At 35.8% G+C, this 17,057-nt stretch overlaps 1 long non-coding RNA gene across 1 annotated transcript in view; it reads right to left on the bottom strand.

The window, feature by feature from the left end:
• Positions 1 to 17,057, bottom strand: part of LOC139082308 (uncharacterized) — a 76,762-nt gene that overhangs the window by 45,264 nt on the left and 14,441 nt on the right. The window contains exon 3 of the long non-coding RNA XR_011538187.1: positions 2,567 to 2,619. This is a non-coding gene — a long non-coding RNA (uncharacterized lncRNA). The remainder of the gene's footprint in view (positions 1 to 2,566; positions 2,620 to 17,057) is intronic.

Below are 17,057 nucleotides of genomic sequence, written 5' to 3'. Positions count from 1 at the left end.
TGAAAGCCTGACAGGGGTTCCTTTGTAGGCTATTTTCTTCCGCCTTGCTGCCCTTACTATTTTGTCTTTGTCATTGAATTTTAGCAGTTTTACTAACATATGCCTTGAACAAGGTCTTTTTAAATTGATGTAATTAGGAGTTCTATTAGCTTCATTTACATGTAATTCCAGCTCCTTCCCCAGGTTTGGGAAGTTCTCAGCTATTATTTGAACAGGCTCTCTGTTCCTTTTCCCCTCTCTTCTCCCTCTTGAATACCTATAATCCTTATGTTGCATTTCTAATTCTCTAGCTTACAGATTCTTTCTTCATAATGTCAGCTCTATTTTTTAAGGACACCAGATTTTCCTTTATCTGAATTATTGTGTTTTTCATCTCCAACATTTCTGATTGGGTTTTTTTTAAACAGTTTCAATCTCTTGTGAATAATTCCCTTGGCTCATTAATTTTATTCCTTATTTCATTGAGCTGTCTTTCTGAGTGTTCTTGTATCCTGTTGAGTTTCTTTATGATAGCTATTTTGAATTATTTGTCATTTAGGTTGTAAATTTCTGTGACTTCAGGATTGATTTCTTGATACTTGTCATTTCCCCTCTGCTCTGGAGTTTTAATGTACTCTTCATGCTATTTGATGCAGTGGACTTGTGCAGTTGTATAGTAGTAGTATCTGGTCGCAGATTCCACCTGCCACCCCGGTTGAGGAGGGCAGGAGTTGTATCTTCTGAGCCCTCTACAACCCCTGGCACATGTCTGTCCATTGGAAGCTCTGATGACAGGACCCATCTGCGTTTGCCTGCTGGCCACTACCGCTTTACACACATATGTGCAGGCACTCTGGGAGGGATCCTCTGTTCTGGACAACCAGCCTATCTGGTGTGACAGCTGGGAGGTGGGAGGGGGGCTTTCTTTCACATGCACAATCCCCTGCTGCACTCACTGTATGCCAGCTTGGGCTGCTTGGCTTGGTATAGGAATCCCTGCACTTGCTGAGCTGCCTCGGTATAGAGAGTTCCCACAGGCTGGGAAGCAACTCTGAGACCACAAGCATTCCCATAGAAGGCTGCCTTTTCCCCCTTCTTCTCTTGGTGTCATGTGCTGTAGATCACAGCCACTCAGGGAGGGAAAGGAGATCACCTTACTGCCTTCCACTGCCTCCCAGGGGGATCCAGCAGTCCAGCACCCCACCTTCAGATGTATGGCTGTGCAGATCTCTCAGACATCTGTTGTGTTGTGTGAAAGTCCTCTGTTGGTTTATCAATGTCCTTTTTGCTGTATTTTAGGGCGAGAGACTAAGGGAAGAGCTCACTCTACCATGTTTCTGATGTCATTTCTCCATTACTTATTTTTGTAAATAAAGTTTTATTGGAACACAGCCACATCCATTCATCTATGTATTGTTAAAGACTGCTTTTGTGTTTTATGGTATTGTTGAGTACTTGCAACAGAGACCTTATGCAAAGCTGAAAATATTTACCACTTGGCCCTTTACAAGAAAATTTTGCCAATTCATATCTTAAATTAAAGATAGATTGTAAGTACTTCAAATTATATCAATTCGGAAATGAAATGCATGTCCTTGTGATATAATGGTAATACTTATATGGCATTTACCATGTGGTACCCTATTCTGAATAATTTTGATGTATTAACTCATTAAATCACCACCATAATTTTATGAGATACAGTAACTGGCAGAGCTTGGATTCAAACCCAAAATATCTGACTTCAGAGTCATTGCTCTTAAACAGCAGTCTATTCAAGCTCCTGTACATGATAAGTTTCTTATCATTGCAAGTGTTCATCTGGCTTACTGAAAACCTGCCAGAGATTATCAGTAAAGAGGAGACTTTTAAGGTCATCATTTTCCACCATAAAATCCCATGAATTTGTCATATCCAGATCAACAGAGAGAAAAAAAACTTCTTTAACTTCAAGAAGATCCACTGTTTGATAGTTTTATGACATGATAAAAGTTAGATATTTTCAAAATTAGAAACAAGCTAAGCATCCAAGAAGTCAAGTATTTGAGCTTTTAACCTCATGGAGAAAAATGATTCCGAAGAAGTCATGGAGCATGAAAAGTATTTTCCCACAATTCACTTAGTCTCTGATCCAATTAAAGACCACTACTATGTTATGTGGAATTTTCCAACTTAACAGAAAGTCATTTTTCCTATTAAAAATTAATATATAAACAAAGTTATTAAAACAATAAAATCTGACTCATTGACACCTGCCACTGTTAGCTAAAAAGAGATATCTATTTAGGAATATGCAGGATCACTTATGGTTCAGACACATGTAAGATGCATCTGTGTCTATGAAGAAGATCACCTTGCTCTGTTTTCCAACAAGATGAATAACAAAGTCCCATGAAACAACCACCCACCCCAGTCACCATTCTCCCCAAGTCACTATTAAAAGAGATTGCTTAGAACCCTGGATCCCAAGAATATTCATCGCCTCGCACTCAGTATCTCTTTCTCAAGAAAAGAGATCCAGAATAGCAAGACAGTCTTATTCCCTTTTCCCTGGTCTCCCAGCATTCCCATTAATTCTTGTTCTCACCTCCTGCTCCATCCCTTGATCTCACATGAAGTTCTGACTCTCTTTCTCTGGTGCTGTGGAAAGAGAATTAGATCTAAAATTAGAGAGTCTGGTGCCATATTCTGATTCTGGAGAACTCAGCATGTGTACAGTAGTGGCTCACTTCTCTTTATTTACTTTCATAATCCTTATTAACAGAGAGAGCGTAATGATATCTATCTCATAGGATTTGGAGAAGACAAATGTAAAAGGATATATAAAAACTCCTAGAAAAAAGCTATCATGCATTATTAAGTATTCAGTGTACACTTGTTCAGTCTGAAATAAAATGATCAATTAATCTTTTCTTACTAAAGCTCAGTCATGGATGTACCTAAGTTATTGTTATATTCATTATTCTATTCTTTTTCACTTAGTGTATGGTTTAAAATTTCCATAATAAAATAAAGTCTCTTTTAGGACAGATTGTGATGAAAATTAGAATGCTGAAAGAAAGTTACACATAAAGTCGCTTCATATCTGAAAAAAAAAATGTTCTTTAGATGCTAATGGAGGAGATAAACAGTGCATAAGATTTAAGTTTTTTCAATAGATTTTGGATGAGACTAAACTTCTCACCTGCATGCATATTTGCCTCAAATTTATATGTGCATGAAATTATTTTCCATTGTTATCTAACAATACCATGATTTTCCCAAATATTGTTTATAATAGCTACTGTAAGCACAAAGCATATCTGTGGAATTCTGAGGAAAAAACAGTAAGGTCAGACAAACTCAACCCTGTGTCAAAAACAATGTTTTGACTCATTTTAAGGGAATGTGTGCTTCAGCAGAGGCTGGATTGCAAATTGTGGCAAAATCTACGAACAATAGTAATCAGAAGTCCTGCACAGCAATGGCTTCCAGTCATAATTTGGTCTCTTTAGACATTTCTATCTTCAAATAATAAGGGATGGTGTAAACGATTACCATATGATTCTTTCAAATTTGCGAAAAATTATATCAAGTTCACTTCTCCTTCCACCCAGGGGCAAGATTCAGCTATTCTGAATAAAATAATGTTTCAGCTACACCATCTGCTTTTGATGCTACATAATTTATGAAAAGATTGAAGAGAATGGTAGGCATGCCTTATTTTTAACATTACCTTCCTTTCATTCTTCACAAAAACTACTACTAGAATAATCCAAGGTTTTTTTGCGTTGAAACACTCAAAAACTAATATACGATGTAGTCCCCCTTACTGAAATGCAGACTTTGCTGGCAGAGTGGAGGTTGTGTCCTACTGTTTAAAAAAGGGAGTCAAGGACTGGTAAGTATTATAGATTTTATACATATTCAATATTCTATGAGTACTCAATTTATTTTCAAAAATAATAACATATAAATATGAACTTTTAGCACCAAAGCTGGGATTTCTGAAGAGGTCACACAAAATTTAGCTCTTATGAATGTATGCTTGGGCAACATAAATGGAATCTCTTGGAGAATCTTGTATGGGGTACTCTACTTTGTAATTAAGTGTTCTTATTAAGCATGAGAAAATAATATCTCTGCCTGGTTAAATGAGCTCTGCACAGGAGCAAAAGATTGTTTTCTATCATTGCTAATTCAATTATATGCAGTATTTATTAATATTTATCATTAATACTGACACTTCACACATTAATCAGCTGTCATAGCATTGTCATAAACCTATCAATTCTTTCATTATGATGAATTTACATTCATTTCTATGAGACATCCATTAAATCGTTAGACTAGCCCATAAATTAAACTAAGAAATTATTTTATAAGTCCCATGTTCAGAAGTATCCTCCACAACTAGGAGGACCTGCAACTAAGATATATACAACTGTGTACAGGGTGGGGTCTGGGGAGATAAAGCAGAAAAAAAAAAAAGTATCCATTCAGCATGCCTTTAAAAATTGTTATAAACAGAGTTGTAGATTACATTTCTTAGCTTTCTTTTGGGTTATATTGATCTTCAACTCTCACTTTTTAAAGGATATTTTACCTATAATCCAAAACAAAGTATACAGAATGATGAACAAATATTACTCTGAAAGCAGAAAAATTGAAAGATATTTTACACTTTGAAGACTCCACGCCATTTTTCAATAGTAGAAGCTTCCTGACTAATTAGAGGACCCTACAAGCAAGTGATATCATTATATCATAGAACTCTATTAATGAGGTCTTCTAGGAACTTGTCCAATATATTGAAAGAAAGTCTTCCTCCTTTGGCTTCTCCCGGTTACTTTTGCTTCAATTTACAGACATCTCCCACCTGCAGGCTCTGGCCAGGACTGTTCCTGTTTGAAGAGAGAACTATCTCAGCAGCCTCAGTCTCACAGTCTTGCAGCCCTAAAATTTAGTCACATTTCCAGTCCTGGTATTTCATGGGCAATGCCTATCAGCTTCTTTATAATTGCCACCACTGCAACCTTCTCGCCTGTGGACTTTTGTTCCAACAGTTCAGGTTATGATGTACCCAGAAAAAGCAAGCTGTGCCTGGAATTCAGACACTCCCTACTCTGCTTCCTCAATAGTGTAACCTAATACTTCTCAATGTGAGAGTTTTGAAACACACTCAGCAGAGTCATCATGTTTATTTGGTAAATACAGCTCTCTGGGTGTGGAGTATATGGGAATTCTTTGCCTTATCTTCACAAGTTTTCCATAAATCTAAAACTGTTCTAAAATTTAAAGTATGTTTTAAAAAATGCAGCTTTCTAGATTCCAAACTATATCTGCTAAATCACAATTTCTAGAAGGGGTATGAGGAACATTGCATTGTAACAAACACCTAAGCTGATTCTTATGGACACTAGAGTTTTTGCACTAAGAGCAGACTTGTGCCCTCTACATTCTCTTCAGTATTGTCCAATTGGCTGACAAATCCACCTTCAATGACAATCTGGGACCATGAATGCTATTATCACTCTTTGTCCATGACTCATGTTCTTGGATTTATCTATTGAGGGGAATAGCTTCCTAGGCATAGAAATTACATCTTCACCTGGCAGCAAATGTAAGCATGCCAAACCCCCAAGGGATCTCCCAAAATTGAGAATCGGCATAAACACCAACTTTCTCTCACCAGGTCCAACCTCAAGTATTGGGCTAATGGACCTTGCCCTGCCTGCCTTCTTTTGCCTAGATCATGAAAGGCCCCTCACTGCCACACTCCTGAGTAAGGATGGAGGAACAGAAAAGGATGAGAAACCCTGTTTTGAAAAAGAAACGTTGCCTTGCCATCACAACATCCTAAAAAATAAACACAGAGGTGTGGTAAGTGGGAGTATTTAATATGTTTCTTATGGCTTTCTAGAATCAGGAAGTTAATTATTATTTATTACTTACATTATTTACTTATAGTTATTTATTTGTTTTAAAGTTTCTCATTAAGTAACCACAAAATATAAATATTACTAACTACTTACTAAGTGTAATGACTGATATTATAATTAATGTAATACAATTATGATAAAATTGCTGAATCACCCAGCACCGTTTGTAAAATGATCTAAAATTTGGCACATTCACTTTGTATGAAAAAGTCTTAAGAAATTCTAAAAATTACTTTGCGAAAATAACCAGATTACTATTGAGTCTTTTTAAATGATGTTTACCAATCTTTTTCCTCACAGGAGCCCATAAAACAAAACTGATATTATTTTAAGGCACAAATTATGCCACCTATCCCACTTAGCCCTCTCATTTACCCTTTAAGACCACTTTTCCTATTGTTCCATTTACATATACCTTTCAATCTCCTGGTCCCAAAATGATTGCAAAGAGTTATGTTTCCAACAAACTTCTTAAATTACTTGATTTTAATCTTGTCTGTTTTCATAAGATTTAAATTAATGAAGAGAAAATGTCTATGTGCGCCTAACTTCAGAAAAGGCTGAAATATTAAAACAATGTGCCAAAACCCAATTCACATCACCCAGCGCTGGGGAGCCCGGGTCAGGCGGGCTGCTCTTGCTCAGTGGGGACCATGCCAGAAACAACTAGTCATTGTGGAGAATTGTTTAAAAATGAATGTGCTGAAGATTTGCTGATTCACATTCATTATCCACTGACCTCTTCTCAATGGATTTCACAAAGAGAAGCAAAACTAATTACCTCAGGCCAGGCTGTCTGAAAAATAATGGCACAGTGATTTAGAGAAAAGCATTCACGCTGTAGAGGCCTCTTGGAATAGTGTATATTTTTAAAATTAAATATCACACTTTTTTTGATGATAAAACTTTTTCATTTGAACTAATGCACCATCGTTTCTTTTTTAAAATCAGTACTAAGCAATGAAGATTTTTTGTGGGCTAAATATCAATAATATTACTTTGCTTCATGTTAAATTATTTTAACATACTTGAAAAGAAGCTTGAAAAAATATTGGAGATTGTATGTGTAGAGGGGAAGCTTTAGCCATGAGGGAAGAAAATAATGTGATAAACCATTGGGAAGGCTAGAGTAAGTTATTTATTAACACTATTTATTATCTGTCTTAATTTACCACAAAAATAATTTTGTTGTTTCTTGATAAAACATGCATAATGAATAAAGAGAATGTTTTCTTTTCAAACTTGCCTTGTTACAAGGGTTTACTGATCTCATTGATATGCAGGGAAATTTTGCAAATCCTTTTATAACTTAGCGTAGAATAGGTAGTGGTGACAACATGGAAATTTATTGTTTTGGAGGAAGGCAAACTATCAGAGTTTTGTTAGTAGAAATATAATGTGTGGCGTCAGTGCATTTGAAGACACACGGAGGTCACAAGACCTTAGTGAAAAATGACCAAAATAAAAACAGGGGAACTGTAAAATGATTCCATTCTTATGACCACAAAAGTGAGGCAAATCAAGAAGACAGCGAAAGTTTGACCTAATGCTGGACAGAATTCTCACTCCCAGAAGCCCTACTAACAGGGTCCTCTCTCACTGCCAAAGAATAATCATACGCAAATTAGTAAAGAGGAGTTAGAGATGGAAACTTACTCTAGTAGTCCAGTTGCCTCCACTTTGGATAAAGTCTGGAGGGGTTTGGAAGGGAATTATATTGTATTCAAAAGCTAAGGTCAAGAGGAAAACAAATTAAGTTGTATACAAAATGTTAATGTACATCCTCACATTGGAAGAACTGGCTTCGATCCATGCAAGTTATTTTTTCCTACTGAGCCTTGTAAAGCCACTTTAAGTAGCAAATCACATAATTCATCTCTACCTTGTTTCACCAGTGCCACTAGTACCCGACTTGGGCTGGCCAAGAGCAGAAGCTCACTTGGCTTCCTTGAGCTGGGATCAAGGAGGAGGAAGGCTGCTTCCCATCTGCCCCCTGCCTGTTTTCACATAGGAGAGGGCCATGGGATTAAAAGCAGAAGTCAACTGGTGAAAATCATATCCATCTTTTCCCTTTTTTTCCTCTTTATCTTAATCTGCCCTGCTCCCTGTAGAAGAAAGCAAAGAGAAACTTCTTTAATTTAATGAAGAGAAAGTATCATAGTGCCATTTTTTCTAGTTTTAATTGGCAGAACCTGACAATTCCTATAAGTCCTAAGAATTATGGCAGAAACAAACATATTTCTTGAGCCTAAAAAAGAATAAATGAGAAAAATATTAGTACTTTGTGGAATGAGCAAGTAAATGTATAATCTTTAGTTATTCACAATAGGCACAAATAGATTATCCTGCTTCCTTCAATGGTAAGAACAAACATTCACGTAAATATTCATATGCAATATATTACATACATTACACTAAATATGAAAATTTTATTTTTATAATATATATCCGATTGGTTGTACAGACAACATAGAAGACATGATGACACCTGACCAAAAAGAACACAGTTTTATTGCAGTTGTATTTACAATTGTTTTAAACTTCTTAACTTTCTGTCAAATTGGTTATCATTATCTGTTCTTTGGTTTTTTTCTAAATACTTTCACAAAAGTGACTTTGTCTTTTGGCAAACTGTTACTCAAAACACTTGTGAAGACCTTTTCTAGATGCCCCACCACAAAATCCACTACCTACTATATCTACTACTTGATAACCTTGTGCCAATGTCTCTCTTACTAAAATTGTCACAACACTGTAATTATAGATGTGCCCTCAAGACACTTTTTGGTTGAATGCCAAATAGTTGAATGTTAAAAGCAATAATTAGGGGAAGCCAACTAATACTATCATAGAATGAACTTATAAGACTTGAAGAAAAATTAGGAAAATTTCCCCCAAAGGTAATTATGATCACAATTTCATTACTAAAAATGCTAACAGTCAATTCTAATAGTTTGAAAATTTAATTAGGAAAAACTTTCTCCACTCACTTCCAAATGTGGTTGATGGCTGTCAGATGTTTTGGGATAATTCTGCCAGTATAGGCTACTGTTGATGGTAACATTGCCACAAAGCTTGAAAGTTTTCCATCCTCTAGATAAAGATTTATCAGCTCTTCAATTCCTGTGATTTCATTAAATCAATCCCTCCAATTGGAATTGGTTGTATTACTTGGAGAAGATTCTGCGTATTTTCAGAAGACTTAAAAATGTCCTCACATATTACTTTATCAGCAATATTTTTGCTTAGTTGTTGTTTTACACTCACCTACCTGATATAAAATGTCCCTTAATCTTGGATCTAGAAATATAGCAATGGAGAAATTTAATTGGCTTCAATATAAGAAAATTCCAAATTCCCACCTGTATCCCAGCTTTCATTCCATGCACACTCATTTCAGAACGTTCTGTGAAGCAAAATGTGGGGAGACTCTTTATTAGCAGGCACAAAGTAAGAAATACTTCTGCTTGCAAGTCATACCAGTTGGGTGATTAGTTTAGCAGATTCTAACAAATAAACTATGTTCTCTACAAGCAAGCTGTCTTATAAGTTAGTATTGTTATTGGCAGAGCACACTATTAAATCTTGCCATAATTTAATCTTCTTTAAAAATGTAATAACGTCTATTCCATCTTGTTTGAACATCTGATATCTGACAAAGCAGTTCCGTCATCGTTTTTATGTCATGTAGACAGTTTTTGGATTAAGTAGAGTGATATTATTAGCTCACTATTTTCTTGTTCAAGGGCAGAAAAAATTTCTGTTTTATAATTACTTTTATAACACAGAATTAAAGGATGTGAAAAAGTATCTACCATCTGCTTACTTACATGTCCCTCCTTGCCCTCACCACAATTGTTTTGTCAGTCACAATTATATGACATTTGTTCTACTGATTTTCCATTCCATAAATAGTTCAATCAGATCCTCTCAGTTGTTAGCTATGTGAGACCTAGAAATTTCTCAACAAGTAAGCAGAAGGATAATTAAATTCTTCATTAACTCAACCTAGTAAAACTTTAAAACAATTTATCTTCAGGGGCCAGCCCGGTGGCACATGTTAAGTTTACATGTTCTGTTTTGGCAGCCCGGGGTTCATTCGTTCAGATCCCAGGTGCAGACCTACACACTGCTCGTCAAGCCGTGCTGTGGCAGTCATGTCACATATAAAGTAGAGGAAGATGGGCACAGATGTTAGCTCATGGCCAGTCTTCCTCAGTGAAGGGAGGATGACTGGTGGCAGATGTTAGCTCAGGGCTAACCTTCCTTAAAAAAAAAAAAATTATCTTCATATCTAAATGTGTGATTATAAAATAAGAAAAATACTTACTCAATAATATTGTTAACTTTTTTGTTTGTATGCACAGCAGGATATAAGTCAAGAACCAGTGTTTCAGCAACATGTCTTATAGAAAGAATTCTGTAACATAGAATTTATAGCTTAGGTTAAACTAAAAATTCTTTGACATTCACCCACAGAGACTACTTGACATATTTTTTTAAGGAAGATTAGCCCTGAGCTAACTGCTGCCAATCCTCCTCTTTTTGCTGAGGAAGGCTGGCCCTGAGCTAACATCCGTGCCCATCTTGCTCCACTTTATATGTGGGACGCCTACCACAGCATGGCTTGCCAAGCGGTGCCATGTCTGCACCCGGGATCTGAAGCAGCGAACCCCAGGCGGCTGAAGCGGAACGTGTGCACTGAAGTGTTGCACCACCAGGCCAGCCCCAATACTTGACATTTTATTGCGGTTATTTTAATAAGATTTTGCTCAAAATTTTTGCCTTTATAGGCTTGAATAATCAGAAAATCTATCCCTAAGTCATTTATGAAAACTCCGTTTTAAAGTTTGATAAATGAAAACATCATTTTAGTATATTATTTTTCTCTTTTTCAATTTTCTTCTTACTAATTTTTATATCAGAATGAAGATGACTTTTCAGCTGTTTTGGAGTCTGTCCCTCATGAAATTTTATAGTGGCATTCTGCTCTTAGTTCATTTTCTCAACTTGTACAGAATTCCCAAAAAGAAATACTAAGGCCAAGCCAAATTTCCGTGATTCCCAAAATATGTGTCGATGGGAATACTCTCTCCACTAGACTATGAGAATCATAAGAGAACAGACTGCATTTTATTTCTCTCTTTCATTGTCAAGAATAGAGCATGACAGATACTAGGCACTCAATGAACACTCATTGATTGAAAGAACATACGTTTAAAATGATACAGCACAATGTAATGGAAAAGTATTGCATTTGCATTCAGAAAGATATATTTTTTCCATTTGCTAGCATTGTGATATTGGGCAATTTTATTAACATTGCTGAATATAAATTTCCTCATCTGCAGCATATTCCTGAAACTCCCTGAGTTGTTGTGATATCTATAAGTGTATTTCAAAACACCAGCACAATGCTTGTCATCCAGTAGGTGCTCAATATGGTGACTAATAGGAAGGAAGGAAAAAAAGAATTAAGTACTGCATTAATGTGTGTATTGCAGTCTGTGGGTTCGGATCCCAGACATAGACCTACACGTTGCTCATCAAGCCATGCTGTGGCAGCATCCCACATAAAACAGAGGAAGATTGGCGTAGATGTTAGCTCAGTGACAATCTTCCTCAAGCAAAAAGAGGACGATTGGCAACAGATGTTAGTGCAAGGCCGGTCTTCCTTACACACAAAAAAACATATAGCATTCTTCCATTAAAATTGCAGACTTTTTTCTTTGTCACAGGGTAGCTCAGGGACACATTTCAAACATCAGATATTTTCTGAGAAATCTCTTACATTTATCTATTTAACTCCTCAGTATCAAATGACCCAGTCTCATCTGTCCAATGCCTATGAATAAGTGTTTCTGCATTTGGGTCATGTTCCTACCAAATTATAAAGAAAGTCCATAAATCATTATATTATCTCCTCACAGTCTCCCTTATTTCTCATAATTAGTAGGGCTATTTTTTGGCTTGCAACAGCAAACTTAAAGGAATCTCTCTACTTCTGTGAGTTCTGTAGACTTCCAGATTTATATGAGAAATGACCTCAATTACTCACATTCTTCACTCTTTCCAATTCCCTTAAGTACTGCAAGAGTATATTAACCAGAACAACGTTCCAAATATTAACATTCCCATCAGTCATTTCAATTTTCTCAGTCTTGACCACTGGTACCAATCACTCTTTGTATAAATACTAATTAGATCCAGGTATAAAAATGTGCAAATATCTTCAAGTTAATGAGAACCTGTTATATCAAGGCTCTAGTAAATATTCTCTATTAATATTTTGGTGGCAGATTTTCCCACAAAATATATATATATCCAAGTTATTTTTAGTGAAATCATAAAGTTATAATAGTTAGGATTCATTAAAAGTGTTCATTGTTTTCAATTCTTATTCTTTATTAAAGCAATATGGTATATATGTTTTTAAAAGTCATTTTGACCAAAGAGTTTACAACATAAAAATAATTTCCCCAGACCCATAGTGCCTTTACCCTACTCATTTCAACAACCGTTTTCAACTCAGCTATTTCTATTGTCTGATGTTTAAGTACATAATCTAAACAACATGTTGATGTCAAAGATTGCTCAATTTTAAAACTTCAGTTGCTGCCTTTATGATAGATGCTGATTTAGCTCTCTTACATTTTCTCCTTGGTCCTCTTCCCCATCTTCTTCAAATGTGTATATATAAATATCTATATAAATATATGACAAAATTTATGTTAAATTATTAGTTAATACTTACATTCTTTGTGGAAATATTAATTGAAATTCTGGTTAGGTAATATTTTCCCCAGAATTCTGAAAGTCATGCTTTCTATATTTCTAGTTTCCAGCTGCAGCAGCTGAGAATTTCCAGTATGAGGTTCATGATCATTTGTATGAACTTGTTTGTTTGTTTTTTTTAATTTTCCTGGAAACATTTGGAATCTTCTCTTTAGTCTATGTCTTTTGCAATTTGTAAAGTTTTATCAATTTTCTATAATCTCACTTTCTATAACTATTAAAATTTGAATCTTTAACATCCTTAATTGATCATTTAATTTTTCTATTTCTTCTTGCTTTTATTTCCATTTTTTTCTATTGCATTTTAACTCTATTTTCTGGGACTTTCTTGAATCTTTATTCAAAGCTACTACCAAATGCTTAATTTTCACAATTACATTTTTTTCTCAAATTGCTCTTTGTCGTGCTGATTGTTTCTGGTCTATAACAGCCTGTAACTATTTTATGTGTAAATGTCTAATTCTCCCTCTCTCCACATGGATTACTGTCTTTAAATTTTGAAATTCTCTTCTGCTCTCTCCATTGTCTATTTTTCCTCTTGGTTCTTTAATTTGATCTTTCTTTGTTTTCAAATAACTCATATCTGGAATATATGAAGAACTCTTACAAATAAGTAAGAAAAGGAAACATCAAATTGAAAATGAATGAAATACTTGAATAAGAACTTCAAAAAAGAGTCCACCCAAATAGCTAATAGTGATATAAAGAGTGTTCACTGTCATCAATCATGAGAGAAATGCAAAAAAAAAAAAACCTCAATGTGATATTCCTACACACACTCCCAAATGACTAAATTAAAGATTGACAATAACAAGTGTTGACAAGAATGTGAAACAATGCAAAGTAGCAGTAGTATAGCTCCCAGTTCAGACAGCCATGTCACACTTGACCACTTGACTAAAGCCAGCTAGAGACTTTTTTTAAGTACTATCTTTTTTTTCGGTCTACTTATTTTATGTTGCAGAGATGGTGGTGGTCAAGCTCCTACTGCTATTGTATATCTGTCATTTCATTTCTGTATTTTTAAGTGTTTTTACTTTACATGTTTTAACGTGTCATTTTGTACACTAAACATTGTAATATCTTCAGTATTCCATTTATTATTCTAGTCGGTGTTCAACTTATTATTATAAAATAACCCTCATTGTATTTTGTATTTCTTTCCTTCTCAAATACTTTATCACATACTAATGTTGACCCTGCTACTTTGGGCATGAATGTTTGCCTTCTTATTGACTTTGTTCCTTTCAACTTTTTTTCCATTTGTTTTATGTGTCTCTTATTTTTAACACAACCTGAATAGTCTTTTCCTTCAACTCCTTCACCTATTTTTTAAATACTCACTTCACTGTCAAACATACATTTACTAGCCTAGCCATGAACACAAAAGCAAACCAAACATTACTGTAGAGTCAGACCTCAGAAAGACCTTTAGACCTCATCTCTTAATTAGAGATCACAATATCTGTCTCTCTCTCTTTTCTTTCTTTTTTTTTTTTTTTTTTTTTTTTGCTTTGTACTTAGAATACTCCTTTTTTATCCCAAATACTCAGGATAGGCAACTGGAAGTGAAAAAACTCTCTGGCTTGGAATTCAGAATTTTTAATAATACTGCCTTCAGTTTTGCTTCAACAACACTATTCATAGGCCACATGTGTGGTGCCAATATAACCAAAGTGAGACTGGTAAGCATGGCACCGCAGAAAGAGTGATGTCAGCATCGTGGAGGCATAAGTTGTTCCTCTTTTCTCCTCTTCCCATTTTTTTTAAAAAAAATGAGATCCATAATCAAATAAAAGAAATGAAAGTCCCTCAGCACTTTGCACCAAAGGACCCAGGAGTGTTCTTGTTCACCTGTGCCTCAGAAAATAAACAAATAAGACCTCAAGAGTGTTTGGATCTAAACAAATAAAATCCAAAAGAGCTGGTGAACCTGTCCACTTCCACTCACCATGACTGGGGGAAAACACCAAGAGCATGCAAACCTGGGCAGATACCCACAGATGAGAGAGAAATTATAGAAGTCCAGACAACCTGAGGAGAGATTCCAGCATACCATCAGGAGCAGGATAGAGAAGAGTTTGGATGCAGAGGAGAGAAAGAACTCACCAGAGCCACCTCCCTCCCGCAGGCAACACTTCAAGGGGCAAAGCTGTTTGGCCATGGCAGTAGGTGAGTTCTCCTACAGAGGAAGTAGAAACCAAAGACCTTTCCGTGGAGGAGATAGAAAGCAAAAGTGGTGAGTGACTGCCTGGCTATCTCAGGTGTGTGGGTTGCTGCTGGAGAAACCCATTTCTCTCCAGCAGCAGCTTGGTTTCTGAGGAGTGATCTCCATGACTAAGAAGAAGGAGGAGAAAGGGAAGGAAGCAGATAAGAATATCAAAGGACATTAAAGGAATGAGGTTCCTGCTGTTGGCTTCAGGACTTCACCAGGAAGTTTCCCCACAAGGCTCTGGGAGTACGCCACTTAAGAATCATCACATCAGCTCACAGCCACTGCCAAAGCTCCAAGTACTAAACTCACACTTCCTTTCACTCTTCTATCAGCTCTTTCTCCATGCTACCAAGTGTGGCCACGAGAGTGAGCTCCAGTAGACAGGCAGCTTGCTCAGAAAATAGTGCAAGGTTGGTGGGCAAGGGAGAAACCACAAACCTGAAATATAGAACCACCCTCTGGAATACAAAAGAAAGGATTCTAATAGCCAGCCTGGTAAATTGTAAGAAACAAAGATGATATAAAAGCTAGATAAGAAAGTATCTGCCACTTCAAATGTGAAAGCAGAAGCGTATAGCGATAAATGATAAGGAAAATCAAGGAAATACGGTTTCACAAAAAGAAAATTATACTTCTCCAGCAGCTGAACTCAGAGGGCTGGAATATTGCAAACTAACTGACAAAGAATTCAAAATAGCTGTTATGGAGAAATTCAACAAGCTACAAGAAAACTCAGAAACACAATTTAATACTATCAAGCATAAAATTAATGAAAAGAAAGAGTTCTTTACCAAAGAGATTGAAACTATAAAAAAGATCCAAATAGAAATTCTGCAGCTGACAAATTCATGAATCAGATGAAAAATGCAAAAGAGATCACCTGTATCAGGGCAGATGAGATGGAAGAAAGAATACAGGACCTGGAGGATAGGAATATAGAAATAATTCAGTTAGAAGAGGCGAGGGAACTAAGATCTAAAAAGAGTGAAGAAAGCCTATGAGAGCTATTGAATTAAATCAGAAAGGCAAATATTCTAATAATTGGGGTTCTAGAAAGAGAAGAGGACAGAGAGTTTATTTAAAGAAATAATAGCTGAGAACTTCCTAAATCTGGGGGAGAACTTAGACATACAAGTCCCCAAAGCTAATAGAATACTCTATTATCTCAATGTAAAAAGACTTTCTCCAAGAAACATTACAATGAAACTGTCAAAAATCAATGATAAAGAAAGAATCTTAAAGGTATCCAGGAGAAAAAGGGAAGTATTCTACAAAGGAACCCCCATACTCATCAGCAGATTTCTCAGCAGAAACTCTACAGGCCAGGCAAAAGTGGAATGATATATTGAAAATATTGAAAGAAAAAAATTGCCAGCCAAGAATACTTTATCCAGTAAAGTCATCTATCGGATATGAAGGAGAAATAAAGGCTTTCCCAGACAAAAGCTGAGGGAGATCACCACCACTAGACCTGCCTTGCAAGAAATGCTCAAAGGAGGTCTTATACTACTCACAAAAATTAACTCACAATGGATCAAAGGCTTAAACATAAGACCTAATACCATAAAACTCCCAGATGAAAATGTAGGGAAGAAATCCCTTGACATTGGTTTTGGCAATGATTTCTTGGTCATGACACCAAAAGCACAAACAACAAAAACAAAAATCAACAAATCACCGGTCCTTTGGGAGTGTGTGTAAGAGTATCACATTGAGGTCTTATTTTGCATTGCCAATTCTGGAAATAGTTGGTCTTTTTACCTTGGTCAATATGATAAGCAAACATTTTTTCTGGCCTCAGAATTTACTTTTATGAATTAATATTTGTCCCAGTGTTTTTTTTCAGGGGTATGAAGATAAAGGAGAAAGATAAAGAGAAGATTATAACTATCATATTTGACATTATAAATAGAAGCTTGCATTTAATAAACATATGGTATCAGAATCAGAATCATATAAATGCCCAGGCCCTACTCTCAGACACTCTGATTCAGTTGTCGTGAAATGGTGTCCAACCCCCAGTAAAATATTGCTTGATGTGAAAACCACGGATTAGCTCATGCTCTGTCTTCATTTCTCTGGAGGAAAGTGGTATGCCTGATAAGAAAAGAGAATCTTCTAGAGACAAAAAAAGCTAGGTTTGGAAA

Source organism: Equus przewalskii, chromosome 3 (assembly GCF_037783145.1).
Source record: "Equus przewalskii isolate Varuska chromosome 3, EquPr2, whole genome shotgun sequence".
In the NCBI taxonomy this organism is placed as follows: Eukaryota; Metazoa; Chordata; class Mammalia; order Perissodactyla; family Equidae; genus Equus; species Equus przewalskii.
Note: the sequence above shows the minus strand (reverse complement) of the source record. Positions and strands in the feature narration are given on the sequence as shown.